The sequence below is a fragment of the Musca autumnalis genome, unplaced genomic scaffold (genome assembly GCF_047663935.1).
Source record: "Musca autumnalis isolate F117 unplaced genomic scaffold, ASM4766393v1 scaffold_3, whole genome shotgun sequence".
NCBI classification, from domain to species: domain Eukaryota; kingdom Metazoa; phylum Arthropoda; class Insecta; order Diptera; family Muscidae; genus Musca; species Musca autumnalis.
In genome coordinates, this window is record NW_027411866.1 from 212,337,244 (window position 1) to 212,353,458 (window position 16,215).

Sequence of the window (16,215 nt, forward strand, 5' to 3'; positions counted from 1 at the left end):
GTTTACCCATCCATCATAATTAAAAAATTACCGGCTAAAATATTTCTCGCGATCATAACCTTACTCTCTCACTCTCTGTTAACCGAATGCGAAATAAAAACATTACATCCACCTGTTTACATTAAGCAACAGATTACCTAGTGGACTTACTCCACAAAACACAAATGTTTTTTAATGCTCTTTTGCTGCTGTTACACTGTCACTGGTTGGTACTGCTAACCAACAGTACCAACCAGCAGCACGACGATCTGTTGTTGTCGGTCGGTTAACTTCTTTGAATTGGGCCAAAAAGCAATCGTAGTCAGTAAGTTGCAAACAACACGAATGCCAAACAACAATTTTATTAACTGTTTTGATTCGTTTGTTCATTCATATAACCGCGAATGAACTTTGTGATCGTTTAGTCGCGTTCAGAACGTTAAACGCCGAAGTCAAAGCACGGATCTTCAGTAATTTATTTTCGGAAAATTTTAAGGATTTGTTTTGCGAAAAATTTTGAAAAGCAAAAATATTTCAATTAATATGGCAAAATATAATAAATTACAGATGTGAAACGTAATAGAGGTGACAATTGTTATGTGGTTTATGTTTAAAAAATTGAGCATCCAAAATTAAAAACGTCATTTATTTCCAAAAGAAAAAAAGATAAGAAATATCAAACAAAAGATTTGCTTAAATAAACCCAGTTAAAACAATAAAATATTTTTATAATAGCAAAAAAACATTTTATGATAGTCTAATTAAGTGTAAAATACAAAGCAGGAACTACATAACGTAACAGCAGCAAAAGCAACAAGTCATCGTCTTCAAGCCATCACGCTATTTGGCATCTCTTACATTTGCCCCATAATTCTGGTTTTTACTGATTTCAACGAGAGGGAAATCCCCACAAAAGGTAAGCCATTTGTCGAAGGCATGTTAACGTCCTTCACAGTTTTATTATTTTGACAAGTTATTTCTTACGTTCTTTACGATTTATATTTGTAAAGACTTTGTTTGCTTTTGTTCTTTAAATTCCATTTGTAACGTTTGTGATGAAATTCACTTGGAACTTTAAGTAACAACGAAAACCCAAATATGTTTTCTTCTTTTAAGAACAAGTGATGACAATTTTGTTAAGATGCATACATTTTTACGAATTATGTAAATTAATACTTAAAGCAGACACCGCAGATCAATGCCGGCCAAACTTCTCTTAAATAAAGTCATTCGAAGTTCCTGGATATTTATGGAAGAAGAAGAAGTGGCCGCTACTTAGTATGCGGACAGAATATATATAAAACAAGTGAGAAATGCTACAGTCGGGTCGGGGCCGACTATGTGATACCCTACACCACTACCCTTGTTCATAAGCTTTTGACTAATAAAATTCAAAATATTAAAATTGGGATAGCTTAGCGCCTTTGCTCTGAATGTCTTCATTAACACAGGTCAATTTTTTTGAAACACATTTAAGTGCATCGACAGTACAACCCAAATAAAAAATGGAAAAGTGGGATGTATGCCAACCATCAATATGCTTCTTTCTGTGTTAGACCCCCATCAACCCCCAAAATTTCGTGAGGATCCGATCAAAATTTCGTAGTGTGATAGCACAAATATGGAAAAAGGGATGAATTACCGACTATTGCGATATCTCTGTTGTTTGACCACCTATGACAACCTACTTCACATTGTTGTAAAGGTGATATTTTCTACTTTCCTTGCCAGGTTTTGCTTTCGATATACCTCCTACAGAAGGAAGATATTAACATTGAAATAAAACGTTGGCCTTTTTCCAAATATTTTTTTTGTCACATTCCGACCCCTGAATAATATCAGACCATTATCAAAAATCAAAGGTTTTTTTCCTCTGTGGAACCCCCAATAACACCCAAAATTTCGTGACGATCCAATTAAAATTGCGACCTGTAGCGTGATTTCCAAAAAAGTGGAAAAATGGGATGTATTAGCGACTATTGCGATATCTCCGTTATTTGGATACCTACGCCAACCTGCTTTACATCATTGTAATGATGGGATTTTTTACTTTCATTGTCAGACTTTGCTTTTGGAAGGTCCGGAACCAAAGCTGTGATATTCGTCATTATTATTAAAATCGCAAAAATGAAAAGTTGTGTGCGATATCATCGTTGTTTGACCACCTACGACAACCTAGATAACATCGTTGCAAAGGTGATACTTTCTACTTTCATCAGCAGATTTTGCTTTTGATATACCCCTTTTAGAAGCAGAGATATTCGCTTTGAAATAAAACGTTGACTTTTCCTCCAAATAAGTTTTTTGCCCATTACGACCTCTAAATATTATCCGACCATCACCAAAATCAATAGGCTTCTTTCTCTGTATGATCCCCATTAGCCACCAAAATTTCGTGACGATCCGATTAAAATTGCGACCTGTAGCGTGATTACAAAAAAATGAAAAAATGGGATGTAATGCCGACTATTGTGATATCTCCGTTATGTGGCAACCTACGCCAACCTACTTTGCATCACTGTAAAGATGGGATTTTCTACTTTCATAGTCAGACTTTGTTTTTGGAAGATCCCCAACTGAAGCTGTGATATTCGTCATTATTATTAAAACCGCAAAAGTAAAAAAGTTCGGTTCTATTAGCGGCTATTGCGATATATTCGTTGTTTGATCACCTACGATATCCTACTTTACATCATTAGAAAGGCGATATTTTCTACTTTTATCGTCAGGTTGAGCTTTTGGTATACCCAGTATAGAAGCTGAGATATTCGCTTTGGAAAAAAACGTTGTCTTTTTATCCAAGTTTTTTGCCCATTCCGACCCCTAAATATAACCCGACCATCACCAAAATCAATAGGTTTCTTCCCCTCTGGGACCCCCATCAGCATCCAAAATTTCGTGACGATCCGATCAATATTGCGACCTGTAGCGTGGTTACAAGGTTTAGACGGACAGACGGACGAACGGACGACACACATAGCCAGATCGACTCAGCTCGTCGAGACATTCATTTTGGTATGTATAAGTGTAGGTCTACGACCATTATTTCGATGCGTTACAAACCAAAACCAACTTATAATACCCTCCCCACATAGTGGTGTAGGGTATAAAAACAAATAAACAATATTTAATATGGATTTTAAATTATTTAACTTCTATTTAAGTACTGTTCGTGCCACTTAAGTTCAGCCGTATCTCACCCTTACACACCAACAGCAAGCCCAATTTTTTGAGGCATTTTAATTAAGGATTTTTTGTCATCATAAGGTAAACCATTCTTGTAAACAAGTAAACCCAAGTCCAATTTTAGTACTTTTTGTGGCCTATAGTAGGTATTTCCAATACCATTTCAGCCATCAGTTACCCGCATACCAAATTTCAGAATTTCAAAAAAACTCCTTAAAACTCGTTCATGCAATAACAAAATGGTACCAAATTTAGAACTTTGCGTACACCTGGGTATAACCTCAAAAAAAGTACCTCCTTATATCAATCATTTATACCAAATTCGAATCTCATGTCCAGCTCTATCAGTTATTGCCTAACCAATAATAGTAATTTACATATAAATACACATGTATGAATTTCCGAAACCTCCTCCTAAAATTTCAAAAATTCCTGCTAACCCCTTTACACCATAAAAAATTATTTAAAATTATGTACCATTTAGTACTTTTGATAGTATGCATTTCCAAAATCATCTCCATATCTTAACCCCACATACCAATAGTGACTCTAAGAACAAATTTTAGAATTTCCAACTCTGATCCTACACCCGATACAACATTTAGACCGCTCAGGTACTTTTCGTCAATTTATGGTACGTATTTCTTAATACACTAAATTCAGAACTACCTCAATCCTTCACTTTAACAGAAATCTTTATTCCAAATTTCAGGATTCCAGCTTTATCCGTTCGCTCAGATCCAAATTGCACCAAATTAAGTATTTCCGTGCCCATAAGTACGAATTTCCAAAACTACCTTAATCCCACACTCCAGCGGCAATCTTTATTCCAAATTTCAGGATTCCATCTTTATCCGTTCACCCCAATCCAAATCAGGGTTTCGGATTCTAGGTATTTTTGGGTCGACTCCGACTCCAGACCAATTTTTTTCACGAATCCGACTCCGGGTCGACTCCGAGTGTAATTTAATAATGTAATAATTTGAAATTTTTCGTATATTTGGGCCCATATAGGCTAATCTGTTGGGTTTTCCTAACTTATTCTTTAGAAAGAGCATTCGTTCGGATATAATACTCAACTACAGAACATAAATATGAAGTAAAATTAATACCTATATTGTTTCGTCTGAATCTTACTTTAAAAAACGGCAACAAAATACAAGATATAAAGTATTTGTCGGTTTTACCGGTTTTTTTGCAGGAGTATATTCTGGAAGGAACTCTTCCCCTTAAAAAATGTTTAAGCTTTTAAAATATGTGAAAATGAAGGGGCAATACAAAATATAAGTACTACATGCGATAAAAACAATTTATGACCAGGTTTTAAAATGGAAGTAATCCAACATTTTAGAGTGCTTCGAGAGCATTTAGGGGTGACATCCAGTTGAAAGCCAAATAAAAGCCATTTTCATGATTTGTGGTCAAGAAAACTTTTGTGACAGATGTTTTCTTCATCAGAATGAGCATAACATAATCGGCTTTCTGAATTTTTTGTTGAAAAATATTAAGAAGTTTTGTGGCAAATGGCCGTCTATGAAACCCTGTTTGTATACCCTCCACCATAATATGGAGGGTATAATTAACTTTGTCATTCCGTTTGTAACACATCGAAATATAGTAACACCCTATAAAGTATATATATTCTTGATCAGCATAAAATTCTAAGTCGATTTAACTATGTCCGTCTGTTAAAATCAAGATACAGCTCGCAAATTTTAAGATAGAGATCTATAATTTGTTACAGAAGTTTCTATTACTCCTAGGATGGTTGGATTGAAAATGGGCTATATCGGTCCACGTTTTGATATAGAACCATAGAACCGTACCTCCAAACTTTCGGTATTTTGAAGGTTTTAGCCTAATTATCCAACCGAAATGGTTGCGGGTATACAACTTTCCTTCTAAGATTTGTTGGTATAGGTCCATGTCTTCATATAGGCTCCATAGAATGGTACATCCCGATTTTCGGTATTTCCAAGGCTGTTGCCTAAAATGCATGAAATTGAAATTTGGTATTTAGTATTCCATGGGGATATAAAATATTCTAGTAGAGAATTATAAATATATTTTCATGTCATCATATAGCCCCTATAAAATCGTCCTTCTCGATTTTTGGTATTTTTAAGATTGCGCTTCCAATAATCGAAACTGCTGAAATTTGGTATTTAGTCTTCGTTTGGGGTTGTACAACTTTCCACCTAAAATTTGTCGGTATTGCTCCACGGTTTTCGGTATTTTGAAAGTATAAACACATTGTTCAACCGAAATGACTGCAATTTGGTATTTAGTCTTCGTTGTTGTTACAAAACTTTCCTCCAGAAACTTCTCGCTAGAAGTCTTCGTAGAACGGTACTCCCTAATATCGTGATGTTGAAATTATTCTTTGGTAAGGTTACAGAACATTGCAAAAAATCAGACAGTATGGGTCCACGTTGCAGTCTAGCCCCCACATATATTTGTAGCCCCCATTTCTGTTTTTCTTAAAATTTATTTATCGATCGATTTTGTAAAAATATTAGATTTTACGAAAATGGTAGTCAGAAAAAGGCAAAAATTTAATTTTTGGCTTAAAAAGCTGAAGTTTTTGGTCATACATAAAAAGGACAAACAAAATTTGAAAAATAAAATCAATCGATTAATTATTAGATTTTGATGTCCTTATTAATTTTTTTAAAACTAGGATTTTATATAATCTTTTGTAAAAGCTCATCACAATATCATATAAGGATATGAGGTTGTAAAAAATTCATAACCCGTAACGATTTTTGATCAAAATAGAGGTGAAAAGACTAGACTTCAAAGGATAGTAAATATGCTGTAAATCTTCCTCTAACTTAGTATAATATACCGTTTGCTTGTATGTTTTCTTATAGCTTTTTTAAAAAATAAATAATTATTTTTGAAAAAAAAATTTGGTATCCCGAATTTTAATGTGATATTTTTTTATAATGTAAAAGAAAATTTGCCCGGAGTCGGAGTCGAGTTATTTTTTTCGACTCAGACTCCGACTCCGACTCCAGCAAAATTGCTCGACTCCGACTCGTAGACTCCGACTCCGAAACCCTGATCCAAATTGTACCAAATTATGGTACTAGTACTTTCCGTACCCATAAGTACGAATATCGCAAACTACCCGCATATCGCAATCCTAAACTCTGTCAGTAATCCTAATTCCAAATTTCAGGTTTCTAGCTCTATCCGTTCACCCAAATCCAAGTTGTACAAAATTTAGTACCATTTAGTACTTTTCGTACACATAAGTACTAAAACTACCCCATATATCAAACGTACACTTCAACAGTTATCTTAATTCCAAATTTCAAGTTTCCACAATCCGTTATCAATCCGTTCACCCAAATCCAAAGGTGTACTAAATTTAATACTATTTAGTACTTTTCGTACACATAAGTACGAATTTCCAAAACAACCCCCATATCTCAATCCTATACTCCGTTAGTAATCTTAATTCCAAATATCAGGTTTCCTGCTCTATCCTTTCACCCAAATCCAAATTGTACTCAATTTAGTACCATTTAGTACTTTTCGCACATATGAGTACGAATTTCACAAACCATTTCCTTTTATAAACACCACTTCCCAACCTTCATTTCCATACCAAATTCCAAGTTTCTAGCTAAATCCGTTCAAAATATACAATTAGTACTAAATTTAGTACTTTTCGCACACTTAGAGGTCGAATTTCTAAAAACCTTTTGGTACATCTTTCTAACTCTCCATCAATTACCCTCATTCCAAATTTTAGAATTCTAGCTCTTCACGTTTGCATAATAGAAAGGGTATCATATTTAATATATTTTAAAACTTTTCGTACCCTAAGCCAAATTTCCAAAAACCCAGCCTTATCTCAATTACTTACTTACTTAGCTGGCCCATTACAGAACATTTGTTCCTTAGGCCGAACTAAGAAAAGATATCCAATTCTCTCTATTTGTTGCTTCGCACTCTAGAATACCTAGCCTTTTCATCTCTTCACCCACTTGTTTGCGCCAACTTGCCATCGTGGCCGGCCAATTCTGCGTACACCACCAAGCGGTCCGTATTTATACGCCTTTTTAGCGGGTTCATCATCGTTCATTCTTATGATATGACCTAGCCAACGCAATCGATACATCTCGATACGTTTAACAATATTGATGTCGTTGTATAGCGGATACAGCTCGTGGTTCATGCGACGTAGATATTCACCATCAACGCACATTGGTCCGTAGAACTTTCGAAGAATTTTTCTCTCAAACACACCAAACACTGCCATGTCTGCTTGCGCAAGTATCCAGGCTTCGGAGACATATATCAGCACGGGTAGTATCAGTGTTTTGTAGAGCGTTATTTTTGTTTGACGAGATGTGGCTTTGTTTTTAAACTGCTAACTTAAACCAAAGTAGCATCTGTTGGCCAATACAATTCTTCTTTTTATTTCACAACTGATGTCGTTTGTTGTGTTTACGGAGGAGCCGAGGTGGACGAAGTCTTTTACTACCTCAAAATTATAGGAAACAACTTCCACAGTTGGTCCGATCTCAATGGACGCACTGCGCGTCGACACCATCAGCTTGGTCTTCTCGCCGTTTACCGCCAGAGCCACTTTCGCAGATTCTGCTTCGACCTTCTTAAAGGTATCAGTTACTTCTTTTACTGATCGTCCCATGATGTCTATATCATCAGCATAAGCAAGTAATATGTGACTATTGAAGTAGATTGTGCCACTTCTTTTGCCTCTCGTATAACCTTTTCCAACCGGATGTTGAAGAGAACACACGAAAGGCTGTCTCTTTGTCTGAAACCTCTTTTGGTACAAATCTTTCCTATTTTAACGGAGGATCTCGTGTCAGTTAAAGTCATTTTACAAAGCCGGATGAGCTTTGCGGGGTTACCAAATTCAGACATGCGGACTGTCGAAGGCTGCTTTATAATCAACAAAAAGGTGGTAGGTGTCGATCTGCATCTCTTGGGTCTTCTTCAGGATTTGCGGCAGGGTAAATATCTGGTGAACTTGCCAGGTGCCGCATTGGTATGGTCCAATTATCTCGTTGACCATAGGCTTTAGTCGTTCACACAATATCCCTGACACGATCTTGTAGGCAATAGGGAGTAGACTTATTCCCCTATAGTTAGAGCATACAGTCTTATCTCCCTTCTTGTGGACGGGGCACAGGATACTCAGGTTCCAATCGTCTGGTACTCGTTCTTCCTGCCAGATGGTGCTAACTAGCTGATGAATACACCTTATCAGCGTGTCGCCTCCGGTTTTGAACAGCTCGGCTGGTAAGTCATCGGCTCCTGCTGCTCTCTCACCCACAAACTGACAATTGCCGCAAGTAAACTCGCCTAATGTAAATTGGGACTTAGCACACTATCTGTATCAGTTACCAAATTACCCTGCTGGTCTCTACAGGAGGATGTGCCTGTACCAAAGCCATCAGTTTGATGCTTGACTCTTTGGTAGAATTTTCGGACTTCATTCGGTTTTCTGTACATCTCGATTTTTTCACACTCCCGCTTATCCATCTCTCTCTCTTTTTCCTGCGGAAAAGACGTTTCTCCTCTCTCCTTTTCTCCCGATATCTTTTTCGTGCGCTACGCGTTGCTACGGATTGTAAAGTAGCCCTATATGCCGCATTTTTCTCTTCGGTAGCAGCACGACACTCCTGGTCATACCATGGTTTCCTTGGTGGAGGTCTCTGGTATCCAAGTATGGATTTTGCGGCTGTTTGCATGGAGTGGGCAATACTTTGCCATTGCGCTGATATGTTATCGGGATGAGGGGTGCTTTGATTAAGCAATTGGGCCAGTTGAGTGGAATATGCTGTGGCTATCTTTTGTGATTGCAGCTTACCGATGTCCAACTTCCTTGTTGTGTCTGTTCGCAATTTGTTTGTTACATTTTATCTGGTACGTACCTTTGCTGCAACAAAGTAATGGTCCGAGTCTATGTTTGCACCTCGGAACGATCGTACATCCAACACGCTTGATGCATGTCTTCCATCTATCACAACGTGATCAATTTGATTTCTTGTTTTCTGATCTGGAGACAGCCAGGTGCCCTTATGGATGTCAAGATGTTGAAATCTGGTGCTGCTAACTACCATGTTTTTATCGCTGCGAAGTCTATCGGCCTCCTACCATTGTCAGATATTTCACTGTGGAGACGGAATTTTCCGACTGTTGGGCCAAAGATATTCTCCTTTCCTATTTTGGCATTAAAATCGCCTAGTATAATTTTAATGCCATGGGCAGGGCAAAGGTCATTAGTTTCTTCTAAGCGCTCGTAAAATATATCTTTGGTCTGTTCGTCCTTGTCTTCAGTGGGAGCATGAGCGCAAATAAAGCTGATGTTGAAGAATTTTGCTTTTAATCAAATTCCAGCGATTCTTTCATTCACTGGGGTGAAGCTGGAGACCAGATGTTTTAACCGCCGACCAACTAAAAAATCCGCAACCAAACTCATGTTATGTGTCATGGCAGCTATAATACAGTGCGTCACCTTTAGGTGTTGTTGTGACGCTTTTCCCGTTCCATCGTATTTCCTGTATGGCAGTAATGTCGGCCTTGTACTTTTCAAGTACATTTGCCAATGCGTAAACTGCACCTTCTCTATAAAGGGTGCGAACATTCCAGGTGCAGATTCGCATATCATGGTTCTTAAAACGTTTGCAGGGTTCGTCAACTTTAGAGGGGGGTTTTTTCTTTCGTTTTTTCATAGTAGGCGGCTTTTTCTAGGGTAGGGTTACTAACCCGACACCCAAACAGAAGTTTTTAATGTTCTTATGGGTGAACGCGCTGCACACTCACTACCTTTAACGGGTGTTTACGGCAGTTCCCCAGGTGACACCACGGGGAGGTCAGTGTCCACTTGAAATAAAAGAGGGACCAAGATAAATCCTGGGCTTTGACATGTTAAAGCCGGTCAGGACCGTTCCTTGGTATCTTCCATCCCCTACGTCACCCTAAACTATTGAAAAAAAAGGGCCAGTATTCCCTCTTCTACCTTCAGCTTTATTAAGAGATTATCAACCTAAAATATGATACATATCATCAACGACAGTTACTTCTTTACTTGTTATTCCCACCATCAACATGAATGTTGGTTATTATTACAGCAGTTACACTTCAGATTATTTCATTAAAAAGCTATAAGTAGATCTTTAGGTCATTGGCAGCAGCTTAAATTAAAGCTTGTTCTCAGCATAATACGCTGCCTATTCGCAAAGATTTTACTTAGCAACAGGTTGCTAAATGGCAATATACAAACATTCTCTGGTAGTTATGTACACATATGGTTAGAACAGCATTACCGAGAAAACGTGTTTCAATGCACGTACAAAGTACATTATCAATTGGGAAATAAAATGTTGCAATAAGCAATTCACTTGTTTCCTAAAATGTTGTTCAAACACACACACACAAATAACAAACATTGTTATAATTGTTTTTAAATGACGTAGAAATTAAAAACCTATTCGTTGTATTAAAATGATTTTGTCAAACCTGTATTGAATTAATAATATTAAAAATTATTCGCTCGCCATTTGTTCTACCAAAAAAAAGCTCATCATTCTTTCATTAAATAGCATTAAATTCAAAAATCAAGTTAATACATCTTCTTTGCTTGTCCGGTTGTCCGACAATGTCATTAACAAAATGCAAGTAGAGCACCAGCAAAAAAATAAACGAACACCACAAAAAACCCATATTTCTTTTTCACACTTTTTGCCTGCAATAAAAATTGACAGAAGCGACACTTCAACAAGTAGACATAAATTATTTTATAATTTCGGATTTGGTTCATATAGCCAGCCGCCTTGGAACAAAACACGTTTTGTCATTACTTAAAAAAAATATTCGTAGTTCAGACGTTCCTGAAATTATAATTTCTTAATTTTTATTTTCCTCCCTGTCACATGATAAATACCAGGTTTTGAGTTTCTAACACAAGGGCAATAAGACCGTACATTTTTAACTGTTCGATGATAAACTAAGAACACTTTATTCTTTTGCTTTGTCACTGAATTTCAAAAAAAGTTAATTGAATGTTATAAAATGATAGTATGTAGTTTTGTCCCAAATATTATGCAATTGTTTGATTGTCTGTATTTTTTAATAATGGTTTATCACCGAAAAATGTACATATCGGCAAATTCTCAGATATCTTGTTTATCTGAGGATTAGACCAATAAAAATTGCCAGTTTATTTCACGATGCTAAAGCATGCATGGTACGCCTTTTGAGCGCAAAAAGACGACTATATCTTCTTTTATTAAGTGAGAACTAACTCGTTATAACTCTGTAAGATTTAAACGGTGGAACACAAAGCGTTATACAAAGAAGATAACTACAGTCGAACTTCTCTTTAAAGTTCCATTTGGGGGACCGATAAATTACTACGATACAGAGAAAATTATGTAAAAAGTAAATTTCACATACTGTAGTACGACACGTTAAAAATTTTCTAAAAATGCAATATTCTACTAAAATTTTTTATGTATGCAAATTGCTAGAAATGTTAAAAATCTGTATGTATTTAATTTCATATTAAGAACATACCAGACAAGTAAGAAAGTATAAGTCAGCTCTGCTGACGATGATATACCCTCAGCCTCAGACCAGAAACGAAGCAAACACATAATTATTGTGTGCCGTAATTATTGTTATGCCGTATTATATATTTTATATTACGAGTTTGGAATCTGTAATGTTATACCAAATTATTGACAAATACCAAAAATTTTTACAGCGTTTTATTCAACTTGCTTTGGTGTCCGTTTAGTTCAAATCTGGTAACTCATTTTAAACCCAGTTACAGTTGACCAATCGAACTGAAACTTTGTACACTTTTCAGATTTGGATGACAATACATGAATATGAAACCAAATCCAACATGGGTCCATTTTTTTCTATAGCCCCCATATAGCGGTACCACCCGATTTAGTTCAAATCTAGTAACTCATTTTTAACGCAGTTGCAGTTGACCAATCGAACTGAAACTTTGCACACATTTCAGATTTGGATAACAATACATGAATATGTGCCCAATTTTTCCTAAACGTTTACCATCGTAATTGAGGCAGCGAATGCAAGTTGCTTCAACAAAAATCAAAGTGATTCGATAGCAGGTCTTAAAGTGAACTTATCAGAAATTTTGTGTGGGAGGTACCGGATGAGTGGACAAATATAGTCCACATTTTAAGCTGATCTATATCTGGTAGATATATTAGGATGTATGAAGTATGGACCAGTTCGGCCACTCCCTTCAAGAGTTACAGTACGAACAATTTTTCCGAACATTTTTGAACTTTTGTGGGGTTGGTACCTGAAGGAGTAGACCGATATGGCTTATCTTCGGACTTAAACTATGTTTGGACAAAATGTTACTAAGGCCAAATCTTGGACCGAATCGGCAGATCCGTTCGAGAGTTATCTTGCGCTCGAACCACGTCACACGGTGTCATAGGGGTTTTTTTGCAACTTTCAGGCTATTTTCTCAAGAAGTATGGACTTGCCACTGATGAAACTTTTACCGTCGTGTAGGAGGAGGTGAATACAAGTTGCTAAAACAAAAATCAAAGCGATTCGAGAGCAGGTCATAAACTGAACTTATCCGAAATTTTGTGTGGGAGGTACCCGAAAGAGTGTACCGATTGAGTCCATATTGAAACCTTATTTAAGTCTGGTACACGTTTCACGATGGGCAAAGTATGGACCAAATCGGTTACTCCTTTCAAGAGTTATCGTGCGCACAAATTTTCCGAACATTTTCGAACTTTTGTGGGGGAGGTAACGGAAGGAGTGGACCGATATAGCCCATATTCGAACTTAAACTAAGTTTGGGTAAATATTACGAAAGCCAAAATTTGAACCGAATCGGTTTATCTGTTCGATCTAGGACCATTATTTCGATGAGGCACATTTTGCCCGTATGAAAGCGTATAGACCCTCGTTAGCATAAATGCTGAGGGTATAAAAATTGTCATTCCAAATCTGTTTTCGTTACCAACTTTAATCGTTGCGCGCAAAAGATATTACCGTTTTAATTATGCTAATTAGAAAAAATTCTAAAAAATCGCGGCTTAATATAGTAGGCTGTTCTAACCTATTATCGTTAACTGAATTCGCACCCTTTGCGATGATGCAAAAAAATCGAAAAGTTTCAATGGATTCGCAAAAATTTAATTTATTAAATAACTTCACGTATCTACAAACATATTTTTGAAACAATAGCGTTTATACTTACAAAAAATATATATAAAAAAATTATAGCAGCATCCAGACATTGTGAGGAATAAAATGAAACCTAATTCGTGAAGTTTGGAGCTATATTATTCATGTTATTTGCAAAAATACAAAGAAAACTTGACGAAAAAAATAAAAATCATATTATTCTAATTTTATATTTTTATGATTTTATAGGAAAAGTTGAAGAAAACTTGTTTGAGTTCTTCGTCATTTTCGTCCAAACTTCACGCAATAATGAAGATATTCCGTTGCAACAAATTTTTCGCTTATAGTTTTCCTATTGGCAAATATTTTTAGAACATTATATTAAACCACAAAGATTTCCACTTGTGGCATAACATTAAAATAATGTTATATTGAATATTACAACATTTGAAACGCATATAAACCGCGTAATAGTGAAAATAACATGATGCGCATCCGATTTTCCAACACAGCGAATCAATCCCTTTTATTTGGTGTACAGTTTGTGAAATTCTATTTGGCGACCACGATGTAGCGTCTGTTGCATATTAGGGCGCAAAATACAGTTAGATGGTCATGATTTCCACGAAGTTCATTTACATTTTATGCGCATCCGATTTCGATGATAACCTTTAAAAATACATCATTTGATGTCGTTTCCTTGCGATCCATCAAGAACCGTGGATGTAGCATCGCACTTAATTTTTAGAAAAAATCAATTGTATCTCCGGGTTAGCGATAGTTTTGAAATATATGTTTTCGCACATTTTAAACAGGCATATAGCTCTATTTATTTCAGTGGCTACACGCCCGAGTAATCGTAATCGCGAGTACTACAATCTCATAATCAGTTTTTAAACGAGTACAGTTGCGCGTCCCGATTAGAGCAAAAATTCCAAAAACCCAATTTTTCAGTCTTCAAAATGTCAGCATCTGTTTGAGATTGATGGAGTGGTTATATTAAAAAATCTTACATTAGAAACTTCATCTCAGTGTATTCTATAACTTCTTCTTTGAACATTATACTCTACATTGTATTGTAGAGCCACTAATTGAAAATTTACTTAAAAAAACTCGTTTCCTTCAAAGATTTTTCCCTATTTTTATACCCTCAGCATTTATACTAACAAGGGTATATACTAGGCCGGGGCGATTTGTGTGGAAGGAAAAAAACCTTAATGGGCCCTTTGCATTTCCCATTAAGGTTTTCAAATCGCCCCGGCCTAGTATATACACTTTCATACGGGCAAAATGTGCCTCATCGAAATAATGGTTTTAGACCCCAAGTATGTTTGGACGAAATGTGCTTCAGACAATTTGGAGTCGATTTAGCAATGTCCGTCCGTCTGTCTGTCTATCTGTCTGGTTGGTTCGTACGATAACTCTCGAACGGATGAACCGATTTGGTCCAAAATTTGGCTTTCACAATATTTTGTTCAAACTTAGTTAAAGTTCGAAGATGGGTTATATCGGTCCACTCCTTCCGGTACCTCCCCCCCAAAAGTTCGGAAATGTTCGGAAAATTTGTACGCAGGATAACTCTTGAACGAAGTAACCGATTTGGTCCATACTTAGCACATCGTGAAATTTCTACCAAACTTAGATGAGGTTCTAACATTGGAACGCTCCTTCAGGTAGTTATGGCCTCGAGAAGGTGCACATTTTTCGGAAAATATGGATAAACGACACTGTGCTACAAAATGGAACTCAAAGTCAGTGGGTGGAAATTTTCTTTTGGAGATGAAAGCCCTTGGTGAGTGTACTGAGAACCCAAAAGGAAATTTTCACCATAGGTCAAGTTTCCGAGATATTGCGTGATTAATGGTTTAATTTTGGCCCCTTAATTTGTGATCAAATAGCTTTATATCTCTCTAAAGCGTTATTGTAGCTTCATTTTGACATTAAATGTCTTCAGTCAAATCGAATGGTGAATCTTTTTGTAGAATATTCCATCCCTCTAACTCAATTCCTTTCATGTCCTTTTCGTCCTTTATTTTTTGAACCGTAGTAAAAGTACCACAAGGCGAGATTTTACAGCATCCATAAATTCTACAAAAATGTTGTTCAGAAGATTTTAGGTACGGTTCTCATTGATGACCAATCGATATTTCCTCGTTTTCATGGTCCTTTTTGACATTTTACCGGTTTTTGTTCAGAAAACTATGTTTTGTTTTTATGTATATTCGTTATTGGTCTGTGGTGCTTCTGAAATACTTACCATAAATAGCTCTTGTAATGACGAACACGTTAATAACAAATTTTATTGGAGGACAGATCCGGTTATCTAAATTTTTGAACCGGATATTCTGATATTAAAACCGATTTTGGAACCGGTTTTAAGTAACCGATTAACCGTATATTTTTATTTTGTTTTGTTCAATATTTATTTTGAAAAGCTTCGTAACCAACAAAGTTGTAATCAGCTACTTGCTGTCATTTGATTGACAATTTTATTAGCTTTCTAATGATATACATATTCGGTTAATCGGTTACTTAAAACCGGTTCCAAAATCGGTTTTAATATCAGAATATCCGGTTCAAAAATTTAGATAACCGGATCTGTCCTCCAATAAAATTTGTTATTAACGTGTTCGTCATTACAAGAGCTATTTATGGTAAGTATTTCAGAAGCACCACAGACCAATAACGAATATACATAAAAACAAAACATAGTTTTCTGAACAAAAACCGGTAAAATGTCAAAAAGGACCATGAAAACGAGGAAATATCGATTGGTCATCAATGAGAACCGTACCTAAAATCTTCTGAACAACATTTTTGTAGAATATATGGATGCTGTAAAATCTCGCCTTGTGGTACTTTTACTACGGTTCA

General features: G+C 36.2%; 1 protein-coding gene across 1 annotated transcript in view; it reads left to right on the forward strand.

The window, feature by feature from the left end:
• The first annotated feature begins 208 nt into the window (after positions 1-208).
• Positions 209-16,215, forward strand: part of Mco1 (Multicopper oxidase 1) — a 76,628-nt gene continuing 60,621 nt past the window's right edge. The window contains exon 1 of the mRNA XM_073976490.1: positions 209-895. The gene's annotated coding sequence lies outside the window, so the exon portion shown is untranslated. The remainder of the gene's footprint in view (positions 896-16,215) is intronic.